We start from the raw sequence: 24238 nt of genomic DNA, 5'->3' as shown, positions 1-24238 counted from the left end.
GACCCACTCAGGCGGGAAGTTTAAACCCCCTTGGTTATGACTCGCACTTTTTATAGAGGGAGGAAAATATATGCAACTAGTCCCTTTTCGTTACTGAAGGAAAATATGTCAGATTGTATCTGTTGTTTCCAATCACTTTTGTTTTTAAAGAAAAAAAACAGCGTTTTTTATCTTTTATTTTCAAAGTAGTTGCAACAAAAGGCCATTCTGCTTCAAAAGAATTCTAATTTTCTTTTCCCTTGCCCACCTCCTTGTCCACAGTTTAATAAATAATAATAGTCTCTAACATTGTATGTTTCTGATAGTAAAACATCAAGGGACAATTTATTATGGACCAGGCTATATTTTAAGAAAATAGTCTAGACCCTAACTTTTTCTTATTTTAAAGGTAGATGCAATGGGACTGGTCAAACTACTTGAAGTTAAGCAAAGCAGTTTATTTAAATGTTATAGTTAAAATATGAACAAAAATAATTTAGAATAACTTAATTATTGGAAAACTTAACTGAATAATAGCTATTACTAATTAACAGTTCTAAAATAGTAACATCTCGTAAACACACCTCTTGGCAAAAAGGCAAATTTGGGCACATTCTAACATGCAGTTTTCCAATTCAGGAGGAAAAAATATCAAGAGAAAATTCAGAGAGAGTTGCAGTTAGGAGACATTCACTGAAGCTTCCAACTCTTCTTGAGACCCCCAAAGGCTTCTGCTTAAAACTAAATCTAAAAACTTGAAAAAAAAACTGGTCTGTGAGAGCTGGCCACACCCAGGCAGCTTCCATTATTCCAATTTATAAAGAAACCCAAGGCCTCACAAATTATTTACTTGCTTAGAGACAGTTCAATACCACTGCCATACACCCTCTCTTCAAAAAAAGGACAACATAACCCCTTAAAACGACAGCATCGTCACAAAAGGCAGAACAGATACAAAGTTGACAGTGATAGGAAACAGACTATGGTTAATGGCTGTTTATGAGATTGGACTCAGGTTTACAGTGGAAATACAGCAAAATAATCCAGTTGGAACAAAGACCATTGATTTGCTTGATTTTATATTAAGAACCTTGACTTGAAAATGCAGGACACGATTTAATAATTTCCAAGTTACACAAAACATGGAATCCCTACAGTGTGGAAACAGGCCATTCAGCCCATCAAGTCCACATCAACTCTCCAAAGAGCATCCCACCTAGACCTCTTCCTCCCCCCCACCAATACCTGTACACCTGCATTTCTCTTGGCTCATCCACCTAGCCTGCACATCCCTGGATGCTAATTCACCTAACCTGTACATCTTCGGAGTGTGGAAGGAAACCCAGCCGAAGAATGTGCAAACTCCACACAGACAGAAGTCCATAGCTGGAATTGAACCCAGGTCTCTGGAGCTGTGAGGCAGTAGTGCAAACCACTGAACCATTGGCCACCCCAATGGAAGGATTCTGAACTTCGAAAAAGATGACAGATTTCAAGAAATCATATGTTGCTGGAGGAATGGGTCGATGAATGGTAGACAAAAGTTAGTGGCCAAATACTGTGAGGTAATAGGCATATTTTAATTGTGGGAATGAGGAGAACCAATGCAAATAGAATGTAATTGTAAAGACGGTACAAGAACAGAATGAGTCAGAGGATTGATGAAGGTTGTGCTGCAAGTTGAGAAACTGATTGAAAAGCATAAAATAACATCGAACAGTACAACACAGGAACAGATCCTTTGGCCCACCATGATTTCATTCTGAACTAACCCATCTGTCTGCACATAGACCGTATCCCTCTATGCCCTGCCCAGACGCTATGCACATAAAGTTCAAAAACAAGAAAGTTATATTGAAGCATTATAAAATGTTGCTGTGGCCTCAAATACAGTATGGAAGAAATTCAGGGCACTGTACTTTAGAAAGGATGTGAAGAATAAAGTAGTGTGTAAAATAGATTTACAAGGATCATTTCCAGCAATAGGAGCTTCAGTTATGTGGATACATCAGCAAAATTGATGTTCTTCTTTGAAAAGAGAAGATTTCAGAACAATTGAATACAAATGTCCAAAATCAGAAGGGGAAGATGGAGATGGATTGGAAATATTCCATTGATGGAAAGATCAAGAACCAGAGGACTTAGACATAATGTGATGTCAAAATTAACATCTGGGAAAGCAATTTTCTGCAGCATTTGATTAGAATTTGAAATGCACTACCTGATAATGTGATAAAGCCAGGTGCAATTGAATCTTTCAAAAGGAAAGTAGACATATAGAGTCATAGCTTGTACAGCACAGAAACAGACACTTTGGTCCAACTTGTCCATACTGACCAGATATTCTGAATTAATCTAATGCCATTTGCCAGCATTTGGCCCATATCCCTTTAAACATTTCTTATTTAATTACCCATCAGGAGGCCTTTTAAATGTTGTACTTCCACCACCTCCTCTAGCAACTCATTCCATACTTGTACCATCCTCTGCATGAAAAAGTTACCCCTTAGGTCCTTTTACTCTTTCCCCTCTATCTTAAACCTATGATTTCTGGTTTTGGACTCCTCTAGCCTGGGGGAAAACACCTTGACTATTTAGGGCAGAGGATTATTCACCCTATCCATGCACCTCATGATTTTATAGTCTTCCATAAGGTCACCCCTCAGCCTCTGACCTTTCAGGGAAAATAGCCCCAGCCTTTTCAGCCTCTCCCTATGGTTCAAACTTTCCAAAACTGGCAACATCCTTGTAAATTTTTTCTGAGCCATTTCAAGTGAGACCAGGGAGACCAGAATTGAATGCACTATTCTAACAGTGGCCAAACCAATGTGTACAGCTGCAGTATGACCTCCAAACTTCTATACGCACTGACCAATACAGGCAACTGTACCAAACGCCTTCTTCATGACGTAGGAGATGGCACGGGGGAGAGCGACACTTGGCACACAGACACATGAGATGGCCGCCAGACCGCAATATGGAGAGAGACAGCAGAGCAAATACAGACACTGCTTGCACAATGCACTCACAACCTAGTTGATTAGTTTAAAGGTGGGTGAGGGAGAGAATACATATGCGTAACGTACACTTCCCACCGAAATGTCTGGGTCCAGCCAACACATTTTATAGAAATGCTAACTGTTTGATACGGACTCAATACAAAGTGCTAATGGCCAGGGCTGCAGTAATCGTCCTTTTCAGGAAGAGCAATTAGCGCCCATTACTACAGCAATGGACTTCTGAGCAGACATTGAAACTGACAATGTCTGCATTGAAATGAACAACAATCACGCTGAAATTAACAAAGGCTGCGCTGGAACTGACAATGACTGTATCGAAACTATCAACGATTCTGCAAAGATTGCCATAAACAAATCATGTTACAAAGACAATAATTTCATCACTGACCTATTGTATGACAACATATATAAAGGTATCTTGACATGTGCTCCGGGTGGAGAGAAGAATAGCAGCTGGCCGCTGTGCTGTTGGTGTCTTTCTCTCCCAAGAGCTCCGGAATTTCTTTGTACAATAAACTCTGTCATTGAACCCCAACTCTGACTCCAAGACAGGTGATTTTCCCCATAACGTCCACTACCCTGTTTCCCTGCAGTTCTGTTTTCAAGGAACTATGAAGCTGAACCCCAAGGTGTCTTTGTTCAGCAACACTCCCCAGTAGCTTATCATGAAGCGTATAAGTTCTACCAAAGGGATACAATTTACAGGCCTATAGGAAAATGTCAGCTAACAAGAAAGGTTCTGTTGCGTTTGCAGAGAACTGCACATACCTAACAGGTCAATCAGCCTCCTCCTGTGCTGTAGCAGAAAGCACACATAGTGCAGAAGGTTGTAAAGCATTGGGAAAATAGAGAAGGGCAACATTGAAGTAGATGGTGAAAAGTTTAATTTTAAAATTGTGATATATTTGGTAAGACAACATGACCAAATGCGATTATGCTGTCAGAGGAAATAATGTTACCTTGGATGCCAGAGAGGGAAAGATCACTGAGGATTTAAATAAGAGCATTACTTCTTAATTAAAATATTACAAATAGTGAGGTCAATTTTGTCAGGGGTAGCTCAATGGGTTGCACTTTTGCTTGAATCAGACCTTAGCAGAACAATTAAGGCTGACACGCTGGAGCAGTAGTGAGGGAATGTTGCATATTCTGAGGCACCAGGTTGTAGGTTCAAGTCCCAGTCCAGGACTTGAGCACAAAAATTAAGAGTCCTAATCCAGTTCACTAGTAATGGAGTTCTGTATTGTCAGAAGTGCCATCTTTCTTATGGGTATGATGTCAAATCAAGGCTTCTTTTGCCCTCTCAAATGATATTAAAAGATCCAACAGCAGTATACAAAGAGGTTTAGGGAAGTTATCTGCAGTATCCTGATCAATATTTATTCCTTTGTATCACAATAAAAACTGACCATTATTACAATGCTGCTTGTGGGAGTTTGTTGTGTACAAATTGAATGCTGCAAATTTCCTACAGTGCAAATATGCTTCAAAAATACTTCACTGACTGAAAGGTAATTTGCAGCAGTTCCTGCAGTTGCAAAAGATGCTATATAAATGCAAGCCTTTCTTTCATTTGTAGCATCAATTCTATCAGTTCAAGATGAACTAATCTGATTGAGGCTGAGAATCAAATGGATTACTTCTGTTCTTAAATGGGGTTGGTTCAGTCACAAACTAAGACATCAGAGGAAGCAACCTTGGACGAAAAGGTAATCTAAAATCTGATAGAACCAATCATGCCATTATATCCTATTTATAAACCTGGTGCAATCATTAAAATCAGTAGCTGGAAGCAGTGTTTATATCATTTGCTTTGATTACTCCAAGGATCAATCAAAATATTATGTAACTATGGTTGCATTATTCAGTTATCATTAATTGCAATCAACTCCTGCACATCTAAAAAAAAACACAAAATGAACTGGAACAGCTTCTGGTTCAAGAGTTAGTGAACTGGCTCTTTCAAAGGGCCCGCTGGCACATGATGGACAAAATGTTCTCCTCCTATGTGGTAGGCATTCTATTATTCACACTTACAGCAAATAAAAACCAGGACAAATTAATCTGCTCAAATTCAGACCATAACAAAATAAGCATTTCCATATTGCTACTTAGTTATTATGTTGTTTAAAATTATATTAGATGGAAAATAACTTTAAAGAAAGAATCAGGCTCAGTGTTGTTTCTTTGAGTATTGAATAGCCTGTTGTAAATGTACACCCATACACAAAAAATTGTGGAGTAGGGAAAATTTAACCATGCTGAAGTTAGATGCCTTTTAGGAAGGGATAGTGTGGAATGATTCTTTTAAAAACAGTATTGGTTAATTGATATGGAATATATGGTTTCTAGGAGTAGAAATCACCATAACATCCAGCATACATAGACATTTCAATGAACATTGTGCATATTTGGTCCTTTTGTATGAATAGCTGTAAAGAGCACGATTATTCCATAGTCATGTACATCTCGAAATATACCTATTGGAAATGACTTCTTTCAGGCTGTGGATACTGATTAATTTGTCTTTGGAGTAATGCTTCCAGTTTTCCTTAACTGACCATACCTTATAGCCATGGTTCCCCAATTTCAATCAACACATCACTAAAAATGATTTTTAGTAGAGATATGTTGGCTTGAGTACATCTCGTTGTTCCAAAATGAAAACAGAAAATGTGGGAAACACCCAGCAGATTGGGCAGAATCTGTGGAGTGTGCTAAGCACCTCTAACATATTGTATTTCTGATTTCTAGAATTGGCCCCTTTTTAGGCCCCTTATTTTAATTGTGTTTCCAATTTGATTTTTTTCTCTCTCTCTCTGTTGTGGAGAGGAATCCAGCCTTTGTTAATCACCTGCTCAAGTTGCATTGGAAAAATATCCCATGTTTAGTTCCAATTTATGCTCAGATCACATGTTTGGAGTACACATTTTAAATAGAAAAAAAAAGTAAATAAAACAGAAAACAGTCAAAAAGTGATTTTTACAAATTATTAATCTTTGCATATTCACTCATTAGGCAGTGACATTATTTATTACAATTAGAAACGGATAGTAATTGAGGATTGATACCATTTCACAAAAATAATGTTCATGTTGGTAATGTTACCAAGTAGGTAAAATGTTACCAAGTGTCTGGTCCATAAATTATTTTGGAAAAGATCAACATGCACTAGACTACCTTGCAAGTCCTTTAGTATTATGCCCTTTAGTCAAATTCTTATTGCATTCAGTTTATCCATAAAGCAATTTGCATCAATGTCATTATAATCTGAAAGCTTATTTTCAATACCCTGCTTGCAGCCTGAAAGTCAAAATGAAATAAATTAACCCATTACATGTCTAAAACGATAAAGGAAGAATGAGCACTGTACAGGTAACAGACTGTCAACAGATGAATGAATTGAAAGGTGACTCATTCACTGATCTGGTTACATATCATAGAGTGATTCACAGGAGGAAGCAATTTCCACTCCCCTGCTCTTTTCCATGATGCGCACAAGAACAAAACATATACCTGGACAAAAGAGTCATTAATATGAATTAAACAAATGCCTTTACAGACAATTATTTTGTCAGCATCTTCAGTGGTTTTACAAACAGCAGACCTATTTTTGTCATGTCATTTGAGTCCCTGAGGCATTTTAGTTGAATGTTACATATTTTCCATTTGGCAACATCAAGTAACCAAACTGTTTTTATGAAGGCAGTCAGTGGGAGATCTGTACATTGCTTTTTCAAGTCTTGGGTACAAATAATTTGGCACAAATGTTATCTGCAACAATAATTAAAATAAAGTACAAACAGCAGGAGCAACTATTCATTTGGTTATATTAAAGTAATGACTACCCCCAAGACAGTTATCACTGACTAAAAATAAGGATATTGATAAATTCTAGAAATGGCAGTCAGCAAAATTACCAAAATAATAATTAGAATGACAAATTGCACATTTTTAATGAAATCCTTGATTCAATATCCACTTTTTAATATACTGGGTAAGTCAGCAGTCTCTGATTTGTAATATTCAGTGCACACTTGGTTCCAAAAGTTGATAAGCGGTAACATTCGATTCTACAAGCAATGGGGAAGGTACTTTTTGTTAGGTTTTCAATTGATTCAGTTAGACATTGAGGCAGAGCAAGATGAAGCTGACTCCATATTAGAAGTCTGCAGTTAGCTGTACTTCTCTGAAAGCAGTCGAACTGCACAGATTCTGTCTGTGTTGGTGTGGAATCAAGAGCAGTTGTATAGCTTTGCACTGTCAGGACCTATCTGGAAGAAGTTCTAGGAATTAATGAGCAGTAACATGTTGAAGTCAGGACTCAGAAGAAGGCTTGGGGAGCTGAGAAGGTGGGAAGGTCACTTGCTCTGTATCAGGGAAGCTCAATGGAAGCCTACACAGATTAATATTTCAGAACAGCTGGGAGAGTGGGGATTGAAGTTTCAGAAGCAATATTTGCCTGATACAGAAGAGGAAGATTGGAGCTCAGGGGAAATGCAGAGGCAGAGCTAGCTTGGTGCAGCTAGCTGTCAGCGAGGGGCAGAAGTGCAATTTTGGAATCAAGGGGAGCATAAGCCTAGGGAAAAAAAAGTGATTGACCAGGTGGAAATGGGCTGAAAATGTGTTGCTGGAAAAGCACAGCAGGTCAGGCAGCATCCAAGGAACAGGAGAATCGATGTTTTGGGCATAAGCCCTTCTTCAGGCTTATGCCCGAAACGTCGATTCTCCTGTTCCTTGGATGCTGCCTGACCTGCTGCGCTTTTCCAGCAACACATTTTCAGCTCTGATCTCCAGCATCTGCAGTCCTCACTTTCTCCAGGTGGAAATGGGAGCAATTGTCAAAACTTGAGAGAGAGGTGAGAGAAATGAAGAATTGTAATCACTTGTAAAGTTTATGATTTGATGACAAACGTCTCATTAACATCCTGATTGGAATTGTTGAGAAATCTTTGGAGTCTGCCTTAATCACATTTTTTTTATATGATGTGCACTGGGTTTTTTGATCACCATCTATTAGCCAGATATACAACATGAATTTTGGATATTAGAAATAAGTTGCACTTGCTTGGAGGCTGTATGATACTGTTCTAATGTTGTATAATGAAGTTTATTGCTATTTGTTCAAAACCATGGAATCTTGTGGCCTTATTGACTTCATAAGTCCCCAGGATCTCAGAAGCAGTAGTATTGTTTACGTTAAAGTAAAGGTTGCTGGGCCCTAGCCAGATTGTAACATAAAATTGCTGCTCCAGCGTGGAGCTAACACATTAAAGATACATGAACAGTCTAACAGAGTCCCCGCATTAATCACAGTTTCAATTAAAACTTTTCAATTTGTGACTTTTGTTCCATTCCAGACCCAACCAAACTATGTTCTACACATGGCTCATTATGTACAATTCTCCGAATGTATCTGGTCCTTAAAAACTTGAATGTTTTATTCACTGATTTATCTTGTTTAAATTTATAAGCACAATTGTTTGGAAAAGCCAGTTGGAGAATCTTAACCCTGCTCAGAATAGTAATTTGACTCATAAGCAAATCATAGGCACCCCCAATATTCCTTTCTAAAATGTACATGTGGCCCACAACCAAAACAACTGGACATCTCTCGTCCAATTTGGTTTGAAGATGAAAGCTAACCACAGAACAAGTATGCATGCATACTTTGATCATTTGCAGCAAAAGTAATTTGGTTATCCCAGAAAAAAATGAAGGTAGTTATATTGCAGGACAAGAAAGGGAAATGTGGACAAGTAAATAGGGAAACATATTCCTGAATTATCGTCTATCTCAATAATAGTATAATTGTATATTTTCAAGCATTTCGCAACCTTATGTTTGGCAAAAGTTAAATAGCATGTCATTGCACTATGTCAGCCCTCTTCAGCACAGTCTCCCACACATTGAAGATTTTGGGTCAATGTCTGGCTGGATATGGCTTCTCAGTAATGAGTCATGGACTCAAGGAGCCTTTTGATTGGCTGATTGCCAGACTGGATGAATCATCTCTGGAATGTGTGCTGTCGCTATAGTAATAGAGCATCTATAAATGCTACACTGAGTATAAGCTACTTTCAACAATATATATTGGCATTTGACATTATATATAAAACAAGTTTAAAAAGCATTTCCCTGGATACTGACTGTGCAATATATAACATATTGAGACTAATGTGAGTAAATTTAACTTCAAGACTACAATTTTCCATTCTTGGTTTATACCTTCTAGCATCTTGTTCAGTTACTCAGCATAAGTATATGTAGAAAATTCAGCAAATTGTAAGCACCTCTCTAGATTATTTTTCTCCACATATGTTAGGATCTGTTGTAGAATTGCTAACTGCCATCTTGGGAACACTCTCATAAAGTCATACAGCATGGAAACAGACCCTTTGGTCCAACTAGTCCCAAACTAAACTTGTCCTACCTGCCTATCTTCTTTTCCACCTATCCACTCTATCCTCCACCCTCCACCCTCCCCCCGACATATCACCTTCATCCCTTCCCCCACTCACCTATTGTACTCTATGCTACTTTCTCCCCATCCCCACCCTCCTCATTTATCTCTCCACCCTTCAGGCGCTCTGCCTGTATTCCTGAAGAAGGACTTTTGCCCGAAACGTCGATTATACTGCTCCTCAGATGCTGCCTGAACTGCTGTGCCTTTCCAGCACCACTCTAATCCAAACTAAACTAGGCCCACTTCCCTGCATTAGGCCTATATCCCTCGAAATATTTCGTAATCAAGTACTTTTCCAAATGTCTTTTAAATGTTGCAGCTGTATCTGCATCCACCACTTCCTCTGGCAGTTCATTCCATGCTCAAAGCATTCTCTGTATAAAAAAGTTGCCCTTAATGTCCTTTCTAAAACACTTTCCTCTCACCTAAAAATTATGCCCCCTGGTTTGGATCTCCCACCTAAGGGAAAGGACCCTTGCTATTCACCTTATTTATGCCCCTGATGATTTTATAAACCCCTGTAACCTACTGTAAACCTCTCGTTAACTCTATAACCCTCTACACTCCTGTGAAAGAAGTACCAACCTATCCAGCCTATCTTCATAACTCAAACCCTCCATTCCTAGTAGCGTACTGATAAATCTTTTTTGAACTCTCTCCAATTTAATAGTATCCTCCCAATTGCTGGGCAACCCGAACTGCACATCAGAGGTCTCCACAATGTCCTGTACAACCTCAATCTGACGTCCCAACTCCTTTCTTAGCAACCTGTACAACTGTGACACAAAGTTCAAAGGATTATGTATTTGAACCCCTGGGTCTCTCTACAACACTACCCACAGCACTGCCATCAAAAAGTCCTGCCCTTATCTGTTTTGCCAAAATAAAATACCTCACATTTATCCAAATTAAATTCTATCTTCCACTTCTCAGCCCATTGATCTCTTTGTAGTCGTTGATAACCTTCTTCACTGTTCACTATGCCATCAATGTTGGTGTCATCCACAAACTTATTAACCATGCCTCCTTTATGCTTATCCAAATCATTTATATAACTGACAAAACAAAAAAGTGGACCAGCACTGGTCCCTGTGGAACACCACTGGTCACAGGCCTCCACGTCTAAAAAACAACCTGTCATCACCATCCTCTGTCTTCAACTATCAAGCCAATTTTGAATCCAATTCTGAATACCATGTGATCTGATTTTACTAATTAGTCTACCAAGTGGAACTTTTTCAAAGACTTTACTAAAGTTCATGTAAATAACATCCACCACTCTGCCGTCAGCAGTCTTTTTGGTTACTTCCTCAAAAAACTCGATCAAGTTTGTGAGACACGATGTCTCTCACACAAAACTATGCTGACTATCCCTAATCAGTCCTTTCCTCTCAAAATACATGTAAATCCTATCTTTCACAAATAACTCCAACAACTTACTCACCACTGGCGTCAAGCTCACAAGCTTATAGTTCCCAGGCTTCTCCTTATAGCCTTGCTTAAATAAAAGCACAACATGAGCTACCATCCAGTCCACTGCCACATCACCTGCAGTTACAGATAATACAAATATTTCTGCTAGGGGCCCTGCAATTTCTTCCCTAATGTCCCACAACTTTGTGGGACACACTTGATCAGGTCCCGGAGATTTATCCACCTTTATATTTTCTAAGACGTCCACATATTGGTACTATGGAGTTAAACTTACATCACATGGCTGAAAGATTTTTTTTGCCAGCTGTGGCAAAGTGCTGCTGTTGCCTTGATTTAGAACATTGTGGGTTGAAGTTCCACTTCAGAAACTTGTACACAACATCTTCACTGGCACTCCTGTATAGCACTGAGATAATAGTTCAAGAAGAAGAGCAGTATTCACCCCACTGTCCTTGGCCAATAACTATACCTCAACGAACAATACAAAAGCTTTAACATTCATTATCCTTCTGCTGTTTGTAAGAGCTCACTGTTCATGTATTGATTGCTATACTTCATATTTTGCAATACTGTAGGAACTAAAATACATTTAGTTAGACATTACATAGAATTTACAGTGGTCCAACTGTGGTCCATGCCATTATTTATACTCTATATCATGATGGTCCATGATCTTTTGTGGAAGAAGTATATTTGTGAGGGGTAAGTGTTGCCTTTAAATACTAGATTGCTGTAAGATCTGATATCTGGTAAACAGCCACAGATTTATAGTAAATGTGACCAAGTTGCCTGTGAGAGGAATAAAAAGTCAACAAATTACTTGTAGGAGTGAGTAGGCTTTTAGAAATTTTTCTATTCAGCAGTTTAGTTTGAGAGATTAGCAGAATCTGGGGTGAGGAAACATCTCTTTCGGCCAAGTTCATGTAAGTTCAGTTAAAACTCTGTGTTGGCTAAAAGAATTCAAATAACTAAAAGGATCCTACTAACAGTGAGTTGCATTTCTCATCTGGCCAAGCTGAGGAGAGTGTTCCAGCTGAAAAATCCAAAAGATAAGGAATATTAAACCAGGAGAATTCTGACCTCAAGTGAATATGCTTCGTATACTTAACCATCTTGTGTTGATTGGACAATTTACAACCATAGGACATTTGAAAGAGATTCAAAAGGGACAATCTTGCCAGAAGTAAATTAAAGGAAATTTTTGGAAGAGTTTTGTAATCTCAACCCTTAAACAAATCTTCAAAACAATACTTGGATCAAAAGGTTATTACAATTATTACTATTATTATTAATTTTCCAGTTTTTGGTAAGTATTTGAATATTGGGATGTAAATCCATCTGGTTTAAAAGGAAAGTGGATGTCAACAACATTGATATGTATGTTGTGCTCAAAGGCGGGTCCTTGTCTGCTGTTCCTTCATCCTGAGCAATTTCCTCAGCTGATTTTTGTAAGTGGTTGCATTCCATTATGGTGGATATAAGAAGTTCAGTTCAGGTAATAAGGAACTGATCTTAACGTATATTTAATATATACTTTAAAGCAGAGTATATTAAATGGGAGTCATGAATGTTTTTCATTTGGCTTTGGTGTAGTTAAATGCTTTTGTTTTCAACTTTAAACCTTGCAATCAAAGTCACTGACTAAAACCTGCATTTTTGCTTTCTACGTTACTGGTCTTTACCAAGATCATCACAATGCAAACCCCCTCCCACTTACTTCACCTCAGTATCACCATATCCTTCTGTTCCTTTCCTACATGATCTTGAGTGATGGAATAGTTCAACCAGCTAAATAAGCTAGTCATGCTCCTATTTATATGTATTTATCTAGCTTTTCCTTAAATAAAGCTATGTTATTTTCTTCTCTAAGTGTTAAAAGAGTCTTAAAGCGCAGAAACAGATATTTCAGTCCGACCATTCCATGCCGAACATAATCCCAAACTAAACTAACCCCACCTGCCTGTTCCTGGCCCATATCCTTCCAGACCTTTTATATTCATGTAGTTATCCTAAAGTCTTTTAAACGTTGTAATTATACCAACATCCACTACTTCTTGGGAAGTTCATTTCACATGTGAACCACCCACAGTGTAAAAAAATTATCCTTCATGTCTTATCTAAAGCTTTCTCCTCTCACCTTAAAAACATGCCTCCTAGACGTGAAATGCCACATCCTAAGGAAAAGACACTTACCATTAATTCTAATCTAAACCCCTCATTATTTCATAAATTTCGAGAAAGTTGCCTCTCAATTGCCTACTCTCCAATGAAAGAAAAGTTTATCCCAACCTATCCAGCCTTACTTTATATTTCAAACCTTCCATACCCAGCAACATCCTGGTAAATCTCTTCTGAACTCTCCAGCTTAATAATATCCTTCCTATGACTGTGTAACCAGAGTTGTACACAGTACTCCAGAAAAGGCCTCACCAATGTCCTATACAACCTCAACATGACTTTCCAACTCGTGTACTCAAAGGATTGAGCAATGAAGGTAAGCATGCCTTTTAACCACTTTGTATATATATTTGAAGCCCTAGGTCTCTGTATTCTACAAACTACCAAAGGCTCTTCCATTAATTGTCTATGCCTGGTTTGTGCAACACCTCTCATTTATCCAGATTAAACGCAATCTGTGATTTTTCAGTCTATTGACTAATTTGATTAAGATCCCTTTGTAATTTTTGAAAAACTTCTTTACTGTCTACCATGCCACCAATTTTGGTGTCATCCACAAATTTACTAACCATGCCTTCTATATTCTCATCCAAATCATTTATATAAATCACAAATAAAAAAGAACCAGAACTGATCCATGCAGAACACCACTGGGAACAGATATCTAGTTTGAAAAACAACCCTCCATCAGCACTGTGTCTCCTGCGGTTAAGCTAATCATGTACCCAATTGGCAAGCTCACCCTGAATCCTAAGTGACCTAACTTTACTAATTAATATACCATGATATCATGTAGTTTTCTAAGTAAGAAAGGTTCTGGTGCTATATTTTCTCATTTTACCACTTCCATGAAGCATTTTGGGATCTTAACTGTTTATGCTTAAGCCACTTATACATATCAAAGTTATCCAAATTCCTTTTTGGATTTATTAGTGACTGTTTCATATTTCTATCCTCTAACTTTGAACCTTCTTCAGAATGTTCTGAAGATTGGACCCAAAGCATTAACTTTGCTTTTCTCCACAGATGTTGCAAACCAGCTGAGTTTTTCCAGCGATTTCTGGAATTTCAGGTTAGTTGGATTGGCTATGTTAAATTTCCCACAATGTCCAGGCATGTGCAAGCTAGATGGATTATCCATGGGAAATGCAAGGATAGGGTAGAGTGGTGGATCTGGGTGGGATGCTCTTCGGAGAGTTGCTGTGGACTTGATGGGCTGAATGGCCTGCTTCCATACTGTAGGGATTCTATCATTCTATGAATTCTGTTTTTTTTTCCTGATTTCCAGCCTATTCAGTATTTTCCTGCCTTTAAAACACTTCAGGATTTGCTTTGGATGTGAAAAGTGCAATGTAAAGGCACATCTTTCTTCTTCAAAGTTAGCTTTTCTGTTATACACAGAGAATGTTTCTGCCAGCTCCTTGTGTATGATATGTGCACCTTCTAAAAATGGGTAAGTTGTAAGTACCAAAAAAGCTTGAGTATCAGAATCAGATGAGCAGTTTTTACACCTAAACAAAAACACCTAACCAAAAAAAGCTTATCACATTGATTAACAAACGTGCTTGAGGCCTAGTATCTAGCATTGAAGTGTGTTAGAAACCACCACTGAATTGGGTACTCTGCAGTTTGGTCGCTTTCACAGTCAGACACAAACACAAGTAAAAAGAGTTTAGCACATCAGTTGGCCAAAAAGGATAAATACATTGTTATACTGAGAGAAAATGATATTGTGAATAAATTCAGACTCATAACTTTACATTTGTAACTCATGTTATATTTTTTACTCATTCTTACTTTAGTAAAGACAGTTATCACTGGAGATGGTGGAAATGATTAGTGCACACAATTTGGATTCTGAAATCTTTTATTCTCTTATCAGCTACTTGTTCAAGTTGTCTTTACTGTACTTTTAAATAAAGGAAAATTCTTAGAAAAATCAGTTCAACGTCCTTGGTTTTTATGGCGTCCAAACCACATGGTTTGTCCACAAAATGTGAAAAATGGAAAATGGACTTTCCAGTTATTGCTCCTAGCAATATTAGGGAGAAGTGGGTTTCCACCTATGACTCATGTTTGGGTGCCTCAGTACTTTTACTTTTCACAGCACAGCTGCTAGTGTAAACCTAGTCCATATATCATCAACTTCATCCTCATCATGCCTGACACTTGAGACTCTGTGTTAACAACCATCTGTCTTCTGTTCACAGGTTCTCAGTTTTTCCCTGCCATGAATTTCAATAACAAGTTGAGGATTTCCTCATTGATGGCCATTTCCTGCCATCAGAGCTTAGTCACGCATGGTTCTGCTGGTTTTGTGGCAGACATAATGAGACCAGCCACAAGAAATAATTCTTATAATAAAGCAGCTTTCTAAACTACATAAAGTAACTTTATTAAATATGTAGGTTGCCACTGAGTTTGACTTTGGGCACTCCAAAGAAACATCATTATGGAATGACTCCAAATGTTTTCTGTTAACAATTCATTTAAAAACAAGTTTTTTTTCAATCAAATATAATTTGAATCATAGGCCTGAATCTTCTGGGGATAGGGGGATATCATCATCAAAATCAATTTTCCTGCTCCTACCTTTTTCTGATGCAACCAGAATCTACATTTCTGGTACTTCTGAATATGCCATGCCATGTTCTCTTTTTATGGCACAAGCTGACATATCCTGGTAAGTCTTCACCTACTAACACACTGAACAGCTTTGGAACATTTAAACAGCTTTTCAATATGTCAGGGAATAAGGTACACAACTAATTAGGTAGGATGGCAGAATAATAGATGCATAGGGTATTAGACTGAGTAGGCTGGCAAGTTGTTAGGTCAGCAGCTATGTAGAATGGTGAGGTCCATTCAGTTAGTGAGGAAGATGGAAGATATGGAATATCGAATTAAGGGGGCTGGTGTGTTAAAAGATCAGGGAGGATTGGTGTATTTGGGAGATTCAGAGGGTTTTGGGGACTGGAAGATTGTGGGAGTCAGAAGATTTGGGGGGTGGATGATTTGGAGATCAGATAGTCACAGAGCTGTTCAGCATGCAAATGACCCTTCAGTCCAACTCGTCCATGCCAACCAGATATCCTAAATTAATTTAGTCCATTTGTCAGCGTTTGGCTCATATCCCTCTAAACCCTTCCTCTTCATATACCCATCCAGATGCCTCTTCGATGTTATAATTGTATCAGCCTTCATCACTTCTTCTGGCAGCTCATATCACCCTTTGCAGGAAAAAGTTGCCCTTTATGCCCCTTTCAAATCTTTCCCCTCTCACCTTAAACCTCTAGTTTTGGACTCTGCTACCTTGGGAATAAAACCTGAGCTTTTCACCATACCTATGCCCTCATGATTTTAAAAACTTCTATGATGTCACCCCTCAGCATCCGACACTCTCGGGATAATAGTCCCAGCCTATTCAGCCTCGCGTTATAGCTCTCCCTCCAACCCTGGCAACATACTTGCAAATCTTTTCTGAAATCTTTCAAGTTTCACAACAGCCTTCCTATAGCAGGGAGACCAGAATTAAATGCAGTATTCCAAAAGTGGCCTAACTAATATCCTGTAGAGCCATCACATGACCTCCCAACTCCTATAGTGTACTTAATGCTCTGACCCATAAGGGCAAGCAAACCAAACACCTTCTTCACTGAGGGGCTGACAGGATTTGGAGGTTGGAGAGTAGGTAATCAGGGGGCCAAGTGAGTTGGAGAGGCCAGGAGGGACAGAGGGAACTTAGTGAATTGAGGAGTTCAGAGGGGTTCAAAGGATCAGGAGAGTCCAGAGGATTGGGGTGTTTGGAGAATGAGAGGAGATTTGAGGATTGGGGTGTTTGAGAATTTTTGGGTGATTGGATTGTTATTGGGTAAAAAGAGGATCTGCAAGGTTCAGGGCAGTCAGAGAGTTGTTGGTGATTTGAGGACCATGGAGCAACCAGGAATTCCAAAAGACTGTAGAGGCCTTTGGAGTGTCAGGGGATTCAGGGTGGGAGGCAATGGTGGTCAGCTGTACAGTTATCCAGGAGTTAGAAATGGTTTTGATTTATTAAACATTTTCTCGGTAACTGTTCAGATTTTTAAAAAGTCAGAAGTTTGACAATTCAATGGTTCCACTCAAAGTCACGGATATTTGCACAGGATCCCAGGAAGTTGGGGAATTACTCATCGGATGTTTCAAACCTCTTGGACAATTTCTTTGGAGTTGGTAATTTGGGATTTCTGAGGAGTTGAATGTAAATCTTTGGGATTCATGTCGTCTTTGACTATCAGAGTATCAGAGGAATTGAGCCAGAGTCTTTACAGCACAGTAGGCTAATCAAATGTGTGCCCATTCTCTTCAGAGCAGAGCAAATCAATTCATACCATTGTCCTCCGCACATATCCCCTCCCTGCAAATATATTTTCCCTCAAGTGTCATTGAACTTTCTTTTTGAAGTGGTTCTTCTCCTCTTCCACTACCCTCATTTATGGGCCAAATGCAAGCAGGTGGGGTTAGTTTAATTTGGAAACATGGTCAGCGTGGACTAATTGGACCAAAGGGTCTGTTTCCAGGCTATGTGATTGTATGACACCACTATTGTTAAATAATTCTTCCTCACATCATTGGCCTAGCCCTTAACCCCTCTTATCATTGCCCCAAACCTAAATCTTTGTTCCCTAATCCTTGTGCCTTCAGTCAGTGAGCACAGTATTCTTGGTCTAATTTATCTAAAGCCGCTATGATCTCATGCACCTCAATCAAATCTCTTCTCAACTTCCCTTGCTCGAAGGAGAACAGCTTTAGCTTCTCCCAATTAACTGTCACTAAAACTCCTAATCATCCTCAACAACATTTTGCCAAATTCCATTTGTAGTTTCTCAAGGACATTCATATCCTTTCTAAAATGTGGAGACCAGAACTGGACTCGATGTTACAACAGTGCTCTACACAAATCTTTATAAAAGATTCAGGCCAACTTCCTTGCTTTTGGACCAAATACCACTATTTATGAAACACAAGATCCAGTATACATTGCTACCACTCTCTCAATATAATAGAAGATATACTAAAATAGAGTAACATTTCAAAGTTTTTCAATGATACTATATAGGATCTGGATATAAATTTGCTCGCTGAGCTGGAAGGTTCATTTTCAGACATTTTATCACCACACTAGGTAACATCTTCAGTGAGCCTCCGAATGAAGCACTTGTGGTGTAGCCCGCTTTTTAATTTATATATTTGGGTTTCCTTGGCATGGTGATGTTATTTCCTGTGGTGAGGCATCAGGTGGCGTCCTGTCTCGATGTGGTCTTCTCTACATTGGGAAGACAGGATGCCACCTTGCAGAACGTTTCAGGGAACATATCCGGGACACATGTACTAAACAACTCCATCGTCCTGTAGCCGAACACTTTTACTCCCCCTCCCACTCTTCCAAGGACACGCAAGTCCTGGCCCTCCTCCATAGCCAAACCTTAACCATCCAAAGCCTAGAGGAAGAATGCTTCATCTTCCACCTTGGGACCCTCCAACTACACGGGATAATTGTGGATTCCACCAGTTTCCTCATTTCTTCTCCCCCACTTTAACCCAGATCCAACCTTCCAAGTTGGCACCACCGTCTTGAACTGTCCTACTTGTCCATCTTCCTCCCCATCTATCCACTCCACCCTATTCTCCAACCTATCACCTTCACCCCCAACTTCATCTACCTTTCACATGCCCAGCTACCTTCCCCCCAGCCCCAACCCCCTCCCATTTATCTCTCAGCTTCCTTGGGCCACAAGCCTCATTCCTGATGAAGGGCTTATGCCCAAAAAGCTGATTCTCCTGCTACTCAGATGTTGCCTGACTGGCTGTGTTTTTCCAGCACCACACTCTTCGACTCTGACCTCCAGCATCTGCAGTCCTCACTTTCTCCTAGTTGCATGAACAGCCTGTTTCTGTGTTTGTAATCTTACATAATACATCCTATCACCTTTGAAGATCTGCGCACATGAACACCCAGGCAAATCTGTCCTTTCCAACTCATTTGAATAAGGTCATTAAATATATATTACCTCTTTGTATCCCTTCTACCACCTCACATTTCTCTATTAAATTTGACTCCCATTTGTCTGCCCATTCTGCTAGCTTACCTCTAACCTTTTGCAAGCAGTTAGTGTTATTCTCACTGTTTGTCACAAGTCCAAATTTGGTATCATTGGTAAGTTTTGAAATGTTATCCTATTCAAAAGTGCATGTTAATAAAATGTAGTGATCCTAGTACTGACCCCTGAAAAACACCATTGTACAGTATCCTCATGACTGAGAAATCATTATTTGCTATGACTTGCTATTTTCTGTACTTAAGCCAACAATTTGTTTTAACTTATTTGAACTTTTTTTTAAACTGATCCTCCTAATCCATGGGCCTTACTTTTAATAACCAGTCCCTTATTTGCTATTTCATTCACGCCTTCATAAAACCTCTACATATCCCATCCCTTCATTAAACTTCATCAAAAAATCCAAGAATTATCATGCCAAATTGTTTAACAGTTATCTTCTGAAATTTTAAGCACTGAAATATTTATGTATGGTAAATAGAATAACTATTCCAAACATTGAGTCAGAGAGGGAATTTTAACTTTCTTGACCTGTTAAGTATTGGGATTGCTGATAGAGCTTGGGAAACCTCATCCGTCACAGGATGCAATATACACAACTGATGTAGATGGCAGTCTGATCTACAGGGCACTGAGCAAGGAACAATCCAGAAAAGGTCACATGATTTTGATCAGGAAGGTTCCCACAATCCATAGAAATGTGACCATCCAGAGTCAAGTTTAAAATGGTTACTGCAAATGAGATACAGGACTTCACTATAATTTTTACAGTGTTTACTTACCTCGTCTGAGTGGTTTGGTCAACCAAAGCCTCCTCAACTCTCCCATTCTACTTTTGTTAAAACCAGAAATGCACAATTTAGATTAGGTTGGTTTGGAATTCAAACTTATATTTAAATCCGACCATCCAGTGTCAAATGACGAAATATCATGTTAACCAATGTCAGGTAATCAAATCCACAAAAATAACTCCAAATTTAGTTAAAAATTATTATAAGCCCCACTAGTGGTAATACTGGACATGTGGTTCCCAGAGTGAACCCTACCTTGAACATGGAATCATCATAGAATCCCTACAGTGTGGAAATAGGCCATTTGGCCTAACAAGTCCACACTGACCCTTTGAAGACTAACCCACCTAGACCCATTCTCCTACCCTCCTGACTAAAGCACCTAACCTGTACATTCCTGAACACTATGGGCAATTTAACATGGCCAATTCACTTAACCTGCACATCTTTGGATTGCGGAAAGAAACTGGAGCACCCGGAGGGAACCCACACAGACACAGGGAGCATGCGCAAACTCCACACAGACAGTCACCTGAGGCTGGAATCGAAACTGGGTCCCTGGATCATAAGTTTTACTTTTGCTATTTGTTTACCATGGTGGGAATCACTGAACATATTTACAAATGCCTGCCAATATACTTGTAAGGAAAGAACTGTTGAATTTATTACACAACAGAAAAAAAAGTGTGAAATCATGTGAGAACTATTTGAAGCAGGATTTCTACAAATATTATTAATAAAGGTTTAAATAAAGATTTTACTCCAACAGCATCCAAGCCTTCATGAAGAATTATCACCGTTCAATTGTAATTTGTTTCTGAAGCTTTCTTCTTATAGACTGCCGAGCACATTCAGAACAAACATATGGGCTTTCCATACATTCAGCTTCCAGCAGTTTCTGGCCAGTCTTCTAACTAGTTTAGAACTTCAGCCTCCACTTTCTCATACCCACAGACACAATCTCCCTGACCTTTTGGATGGCTTTCTCTGAAGCAACTCAGGACTTCGTCCAAGTCCTCACTGTGAAGCTAACAGCACTTCTGCTGCTACTCAACTCTGACTGCAAGTGCATACAGCCTCTTCTTCTGGATGGTTTTTGACTATTTGTATTACTAGACTCATCGCTAGGCCACAGCAGTTTTCCCCTGACCTTATCTTAATGCACTGAGTTGTTCAGTTCAGTTTTAGTCACCTCATGAATGTAAACAAACCCCAGAAACCTTGTCACCATTCACAGAACTCAAAAATGAAATCAAACTATGTCTCCCCCCCTTCTTAACACAATGTAGAATACCCCTAATCAGACTTAAAGCTATACATTTTTTTTAAACTTTAGAACATAAGTTTCCAAACGGCAATAATATACCACAAAACCTCATTGGTGGGCAACAGAACAACTAAAAGGTATTCAGAGATACCAAACCACTCGATTGTCTTCACTAATGCATTGTAGTACCTCACAAATCTGTAGTTCTTCCTGACTTAGAAGAACAGAAGCTGCAGAGGCAATGGGATTACCATCATCTGCAAGTTTCCCTCCATGTCACACACATTCTGACTTGAAAATACACAATGTTATTTCATTTTTGCTGTAAGTAAAACCTGGAACTCTCTTCCTCACAACATTGTACTGTACCTGTGACATGTACATTCCACAGTCCAAGAAAATAATTAGTTATGGGCAAGAGATTGTGGCCTCACCATTGATGGTTGGGTCTCATGACTGAATAAGTGATTTTTTTTTAAAGAAATTCCCATGTTCTAACATATTGCTTGGACAATGTGAACGATACTTAAATATTGCTGAAAAAGAGACAAGAAGTCAAAGCTTTTCATTTCTATTGATCAAAAATAGGTCGCAAGGAGCAGACTTTAAAAAGGACATTATTTTATACAGAATGAAAAGAAGGTACTGATTGGTTGAGCCATTGTTGCCATGGAGACGCAGCAGGAACAATTATCTGTCAATCTGAATTCTCTAGCCAGGCCGGCCAATTCTGATTAGTCAAAGTGTTGTCATCGGAAAGTAGCAGAGACTGGCTGTTTCCATGATCTCTTTTCTATGAAAAAGATGAAAAACTTTGACTTCTTGTACCCTTTAATCAGTGTTTAAGTTCTGTACTACCATGAAATGAATTTTGGACAGCAGGACTGTTCCATAAGGTAATGGTTCTAAAGGGTTAATGATCACATTACATAGGATAGTCCGAACCAATCATGGTCACACATAGTCTGTGTATGGTGACAAGGAGTTCTATTATAGCTTTTTCAGGGAGCAGATGTATCTACACCAGGTTACTAAGATTCTAATAATTATACCCGAACAAATGTAGTTGTACTTATTACGTGCATGTAATAAATCTTTTTGTCTTCTAAGAGCAGTGTCTCTTCTTTAGATACTCTGCAGCATCATGTATCCTCTACTGCAAATCACCAGAAAAAACAAATACAAAGGTGGTTTGGTTGCAGTGAATTACTTCAAATAATCTCTACCCCAGCACACATACTGGTGGAGTTGGCAATACCACAAGGTACTAGCAATGGCCATCTGGGAAAATACCTTAAGGACCACATCAAAAATTGAAACCGAAGTTGCAGTACTTCTCCCCCAGATAGTCCCCCTTCTTTTATGACTGATGCAGGGGAATGATTCTGTACATATCTAGTAGTAACTTATCCAGAAAAAACATCTTATGCACATGAAGCTAGAGAGTGAGCATCAATTTGTCATTCCGCCTGGACAGAGATCATAACTGAGTTTGAGTTGGTACTCTCTTAATGTGCAACCCGAACTGACATTGTCTCACTTATTTCAATGGAACCATTAGCTATTTAACATCTTTAATCAATACCATCATAGATTAGGAATTGAGCCTAGTTTTAGGCAATGTGGTGCCTTTGTCCAGGGATGTAGACTCTGAACAATTTGAGAATTAAACTCATATCAACATTGTTCCTAGTAATTCTCAACACATGGTAACTCTAAAAAAGGACAGGCTGCACTGTGACACCCCATAATATCAAGAATCCTATCCTCACATGTTAGATTGGCAATACATTAATATCAACCTCAGCTAAAGCAAACACTAATATAGGTATGATGGCAGAATCACACAGGCCCACAATAGAAATATTTGCTGGCACATTAATATGAAGAACAAAATATTCTACTCGTATAAATTATCCTCTTACCTAATGAAGTGATCCCGAGCCTATAAAAGCATTTACATAACCAGCAAATTTGACTTTGAGAGGTGGTGAAACAGCTGCCACAAGTTAGCACCATATGAACAACTCGCTAAGAAATTCAATGGTGTGTGCAAATTGCAAATCAGTATTTTAGAAGCTGTTTGTCAGCTACAGCTATAGGCTCTCAAACCAGATGGTCATGAGTTTGAATCCCAATCTGGAGTGACATTTGAACTTGTCTGTTTGCAGTAGGTGTTTTGCCAAGTCTCAATTGGGCAATTAGATTAAGTGGTTACAGAAGCTAAGCATTCCACTTTTGGGCAAAAAGGAAAACATGGCAGGAACCATTCCACACTCCATTCACTAAAGAGCAATCAGAGTTTAGTTAGCAATCAAGATATCTGTGTACCTGGAAGATCCTGTAGTCCACAAAGATGAAAACAGCAGGAAGAGGATAACAGAGAAGCTTGGAAGGACAGCCAATCGCTGAAAGCCTAAAGTTTAGTTTTAAAAAGTTAGTCGCAAATCTTTTCACAAGATTGATACACTGTAGTCATAAAACTAATACTCTTTGGTTCAGTAAAAATGTCAAAAATGCCCGAGGTGGATTGCTGCGAATGGTAAAAAAATTAAGTCTATGATAGTACTGTAAGAAAATCTGCAACGATGTATTCGGATTTAAGGTGAGAGAATGCCTCCAACAACCAGAATCATCTTTCTTTGTGCTAGGTACGACTAGCCAGTGGAGAGTTATCCTATTCCTGTTGACTTGATTTTTGCTAGGGCTCCTTGATCTCATATTTGGTCAAATGCAGCACTGATGTCTCAAGCAGTCACTCTCTCCTCACCTTTGAAACATGGCTTTGTCTATGTTTTCACAAAGGCTGTAATGACGTCTGGAACCAAGTGCTCCTGGCAGAACTCAAAAAATATCAGTGAACTGGTTAGTGAAAAACGTGCTGCTTAACAGCATAGAGTCATTGTACTGCATAGAGTCACACAACACGGAAACATACCCTTTGGGCCAAATAGTCCACGCCGACCATGTTCCCAAACTAAACTAGTCCCACTTGCCTGCTTTTGGCC

The 24238-nt window shown here is 38.9% G+C and overlaps 1 protein-coding gene across 1 annotated transcript in view; it reads right to left on the bottom strand.

The window, feature by feature from the left end:
- Positions 1-23299, bottom strand: part of cblb (Cbl proto-oncogene B, E3 ubiquitin protein ligase) — a 214138-nt gene extending 190839 nt beyond the window's left edge. The window contains exon 1 of the mRNA XM_043701076.1: positions 23156-23299. The gene's annotated coding sequence lies outside the window, so the exon portion shown is untranslated. The remainder of the gene's footprint in view (positions 1-23155) is intronic.
- Positions 23300-24238: the final 939 nt, after the last annotated feature.

Source organism: Chiloscyllium plagiosum, chromosome 12, assembly GCF_004010195.1.
Source record: "Chiloscyllium plagiosum isolate BGI_BamShark_2017 chromosome 12, ASM401019v2, whole genome shotgun sequence".
Lineage (NCBI taxonomy): Eukaryota > Metazoa > Chordata > Chondrichthyes > Orectolobiformes > Hemiscylliidae > Chiloscyllium > Chiloscyllium plagiosum.
The sequence above is the reverse complement of the archived record's forward strand: the minus strand, read 5'-3'. Positions and strand labels throughout refer to the sequence as shown.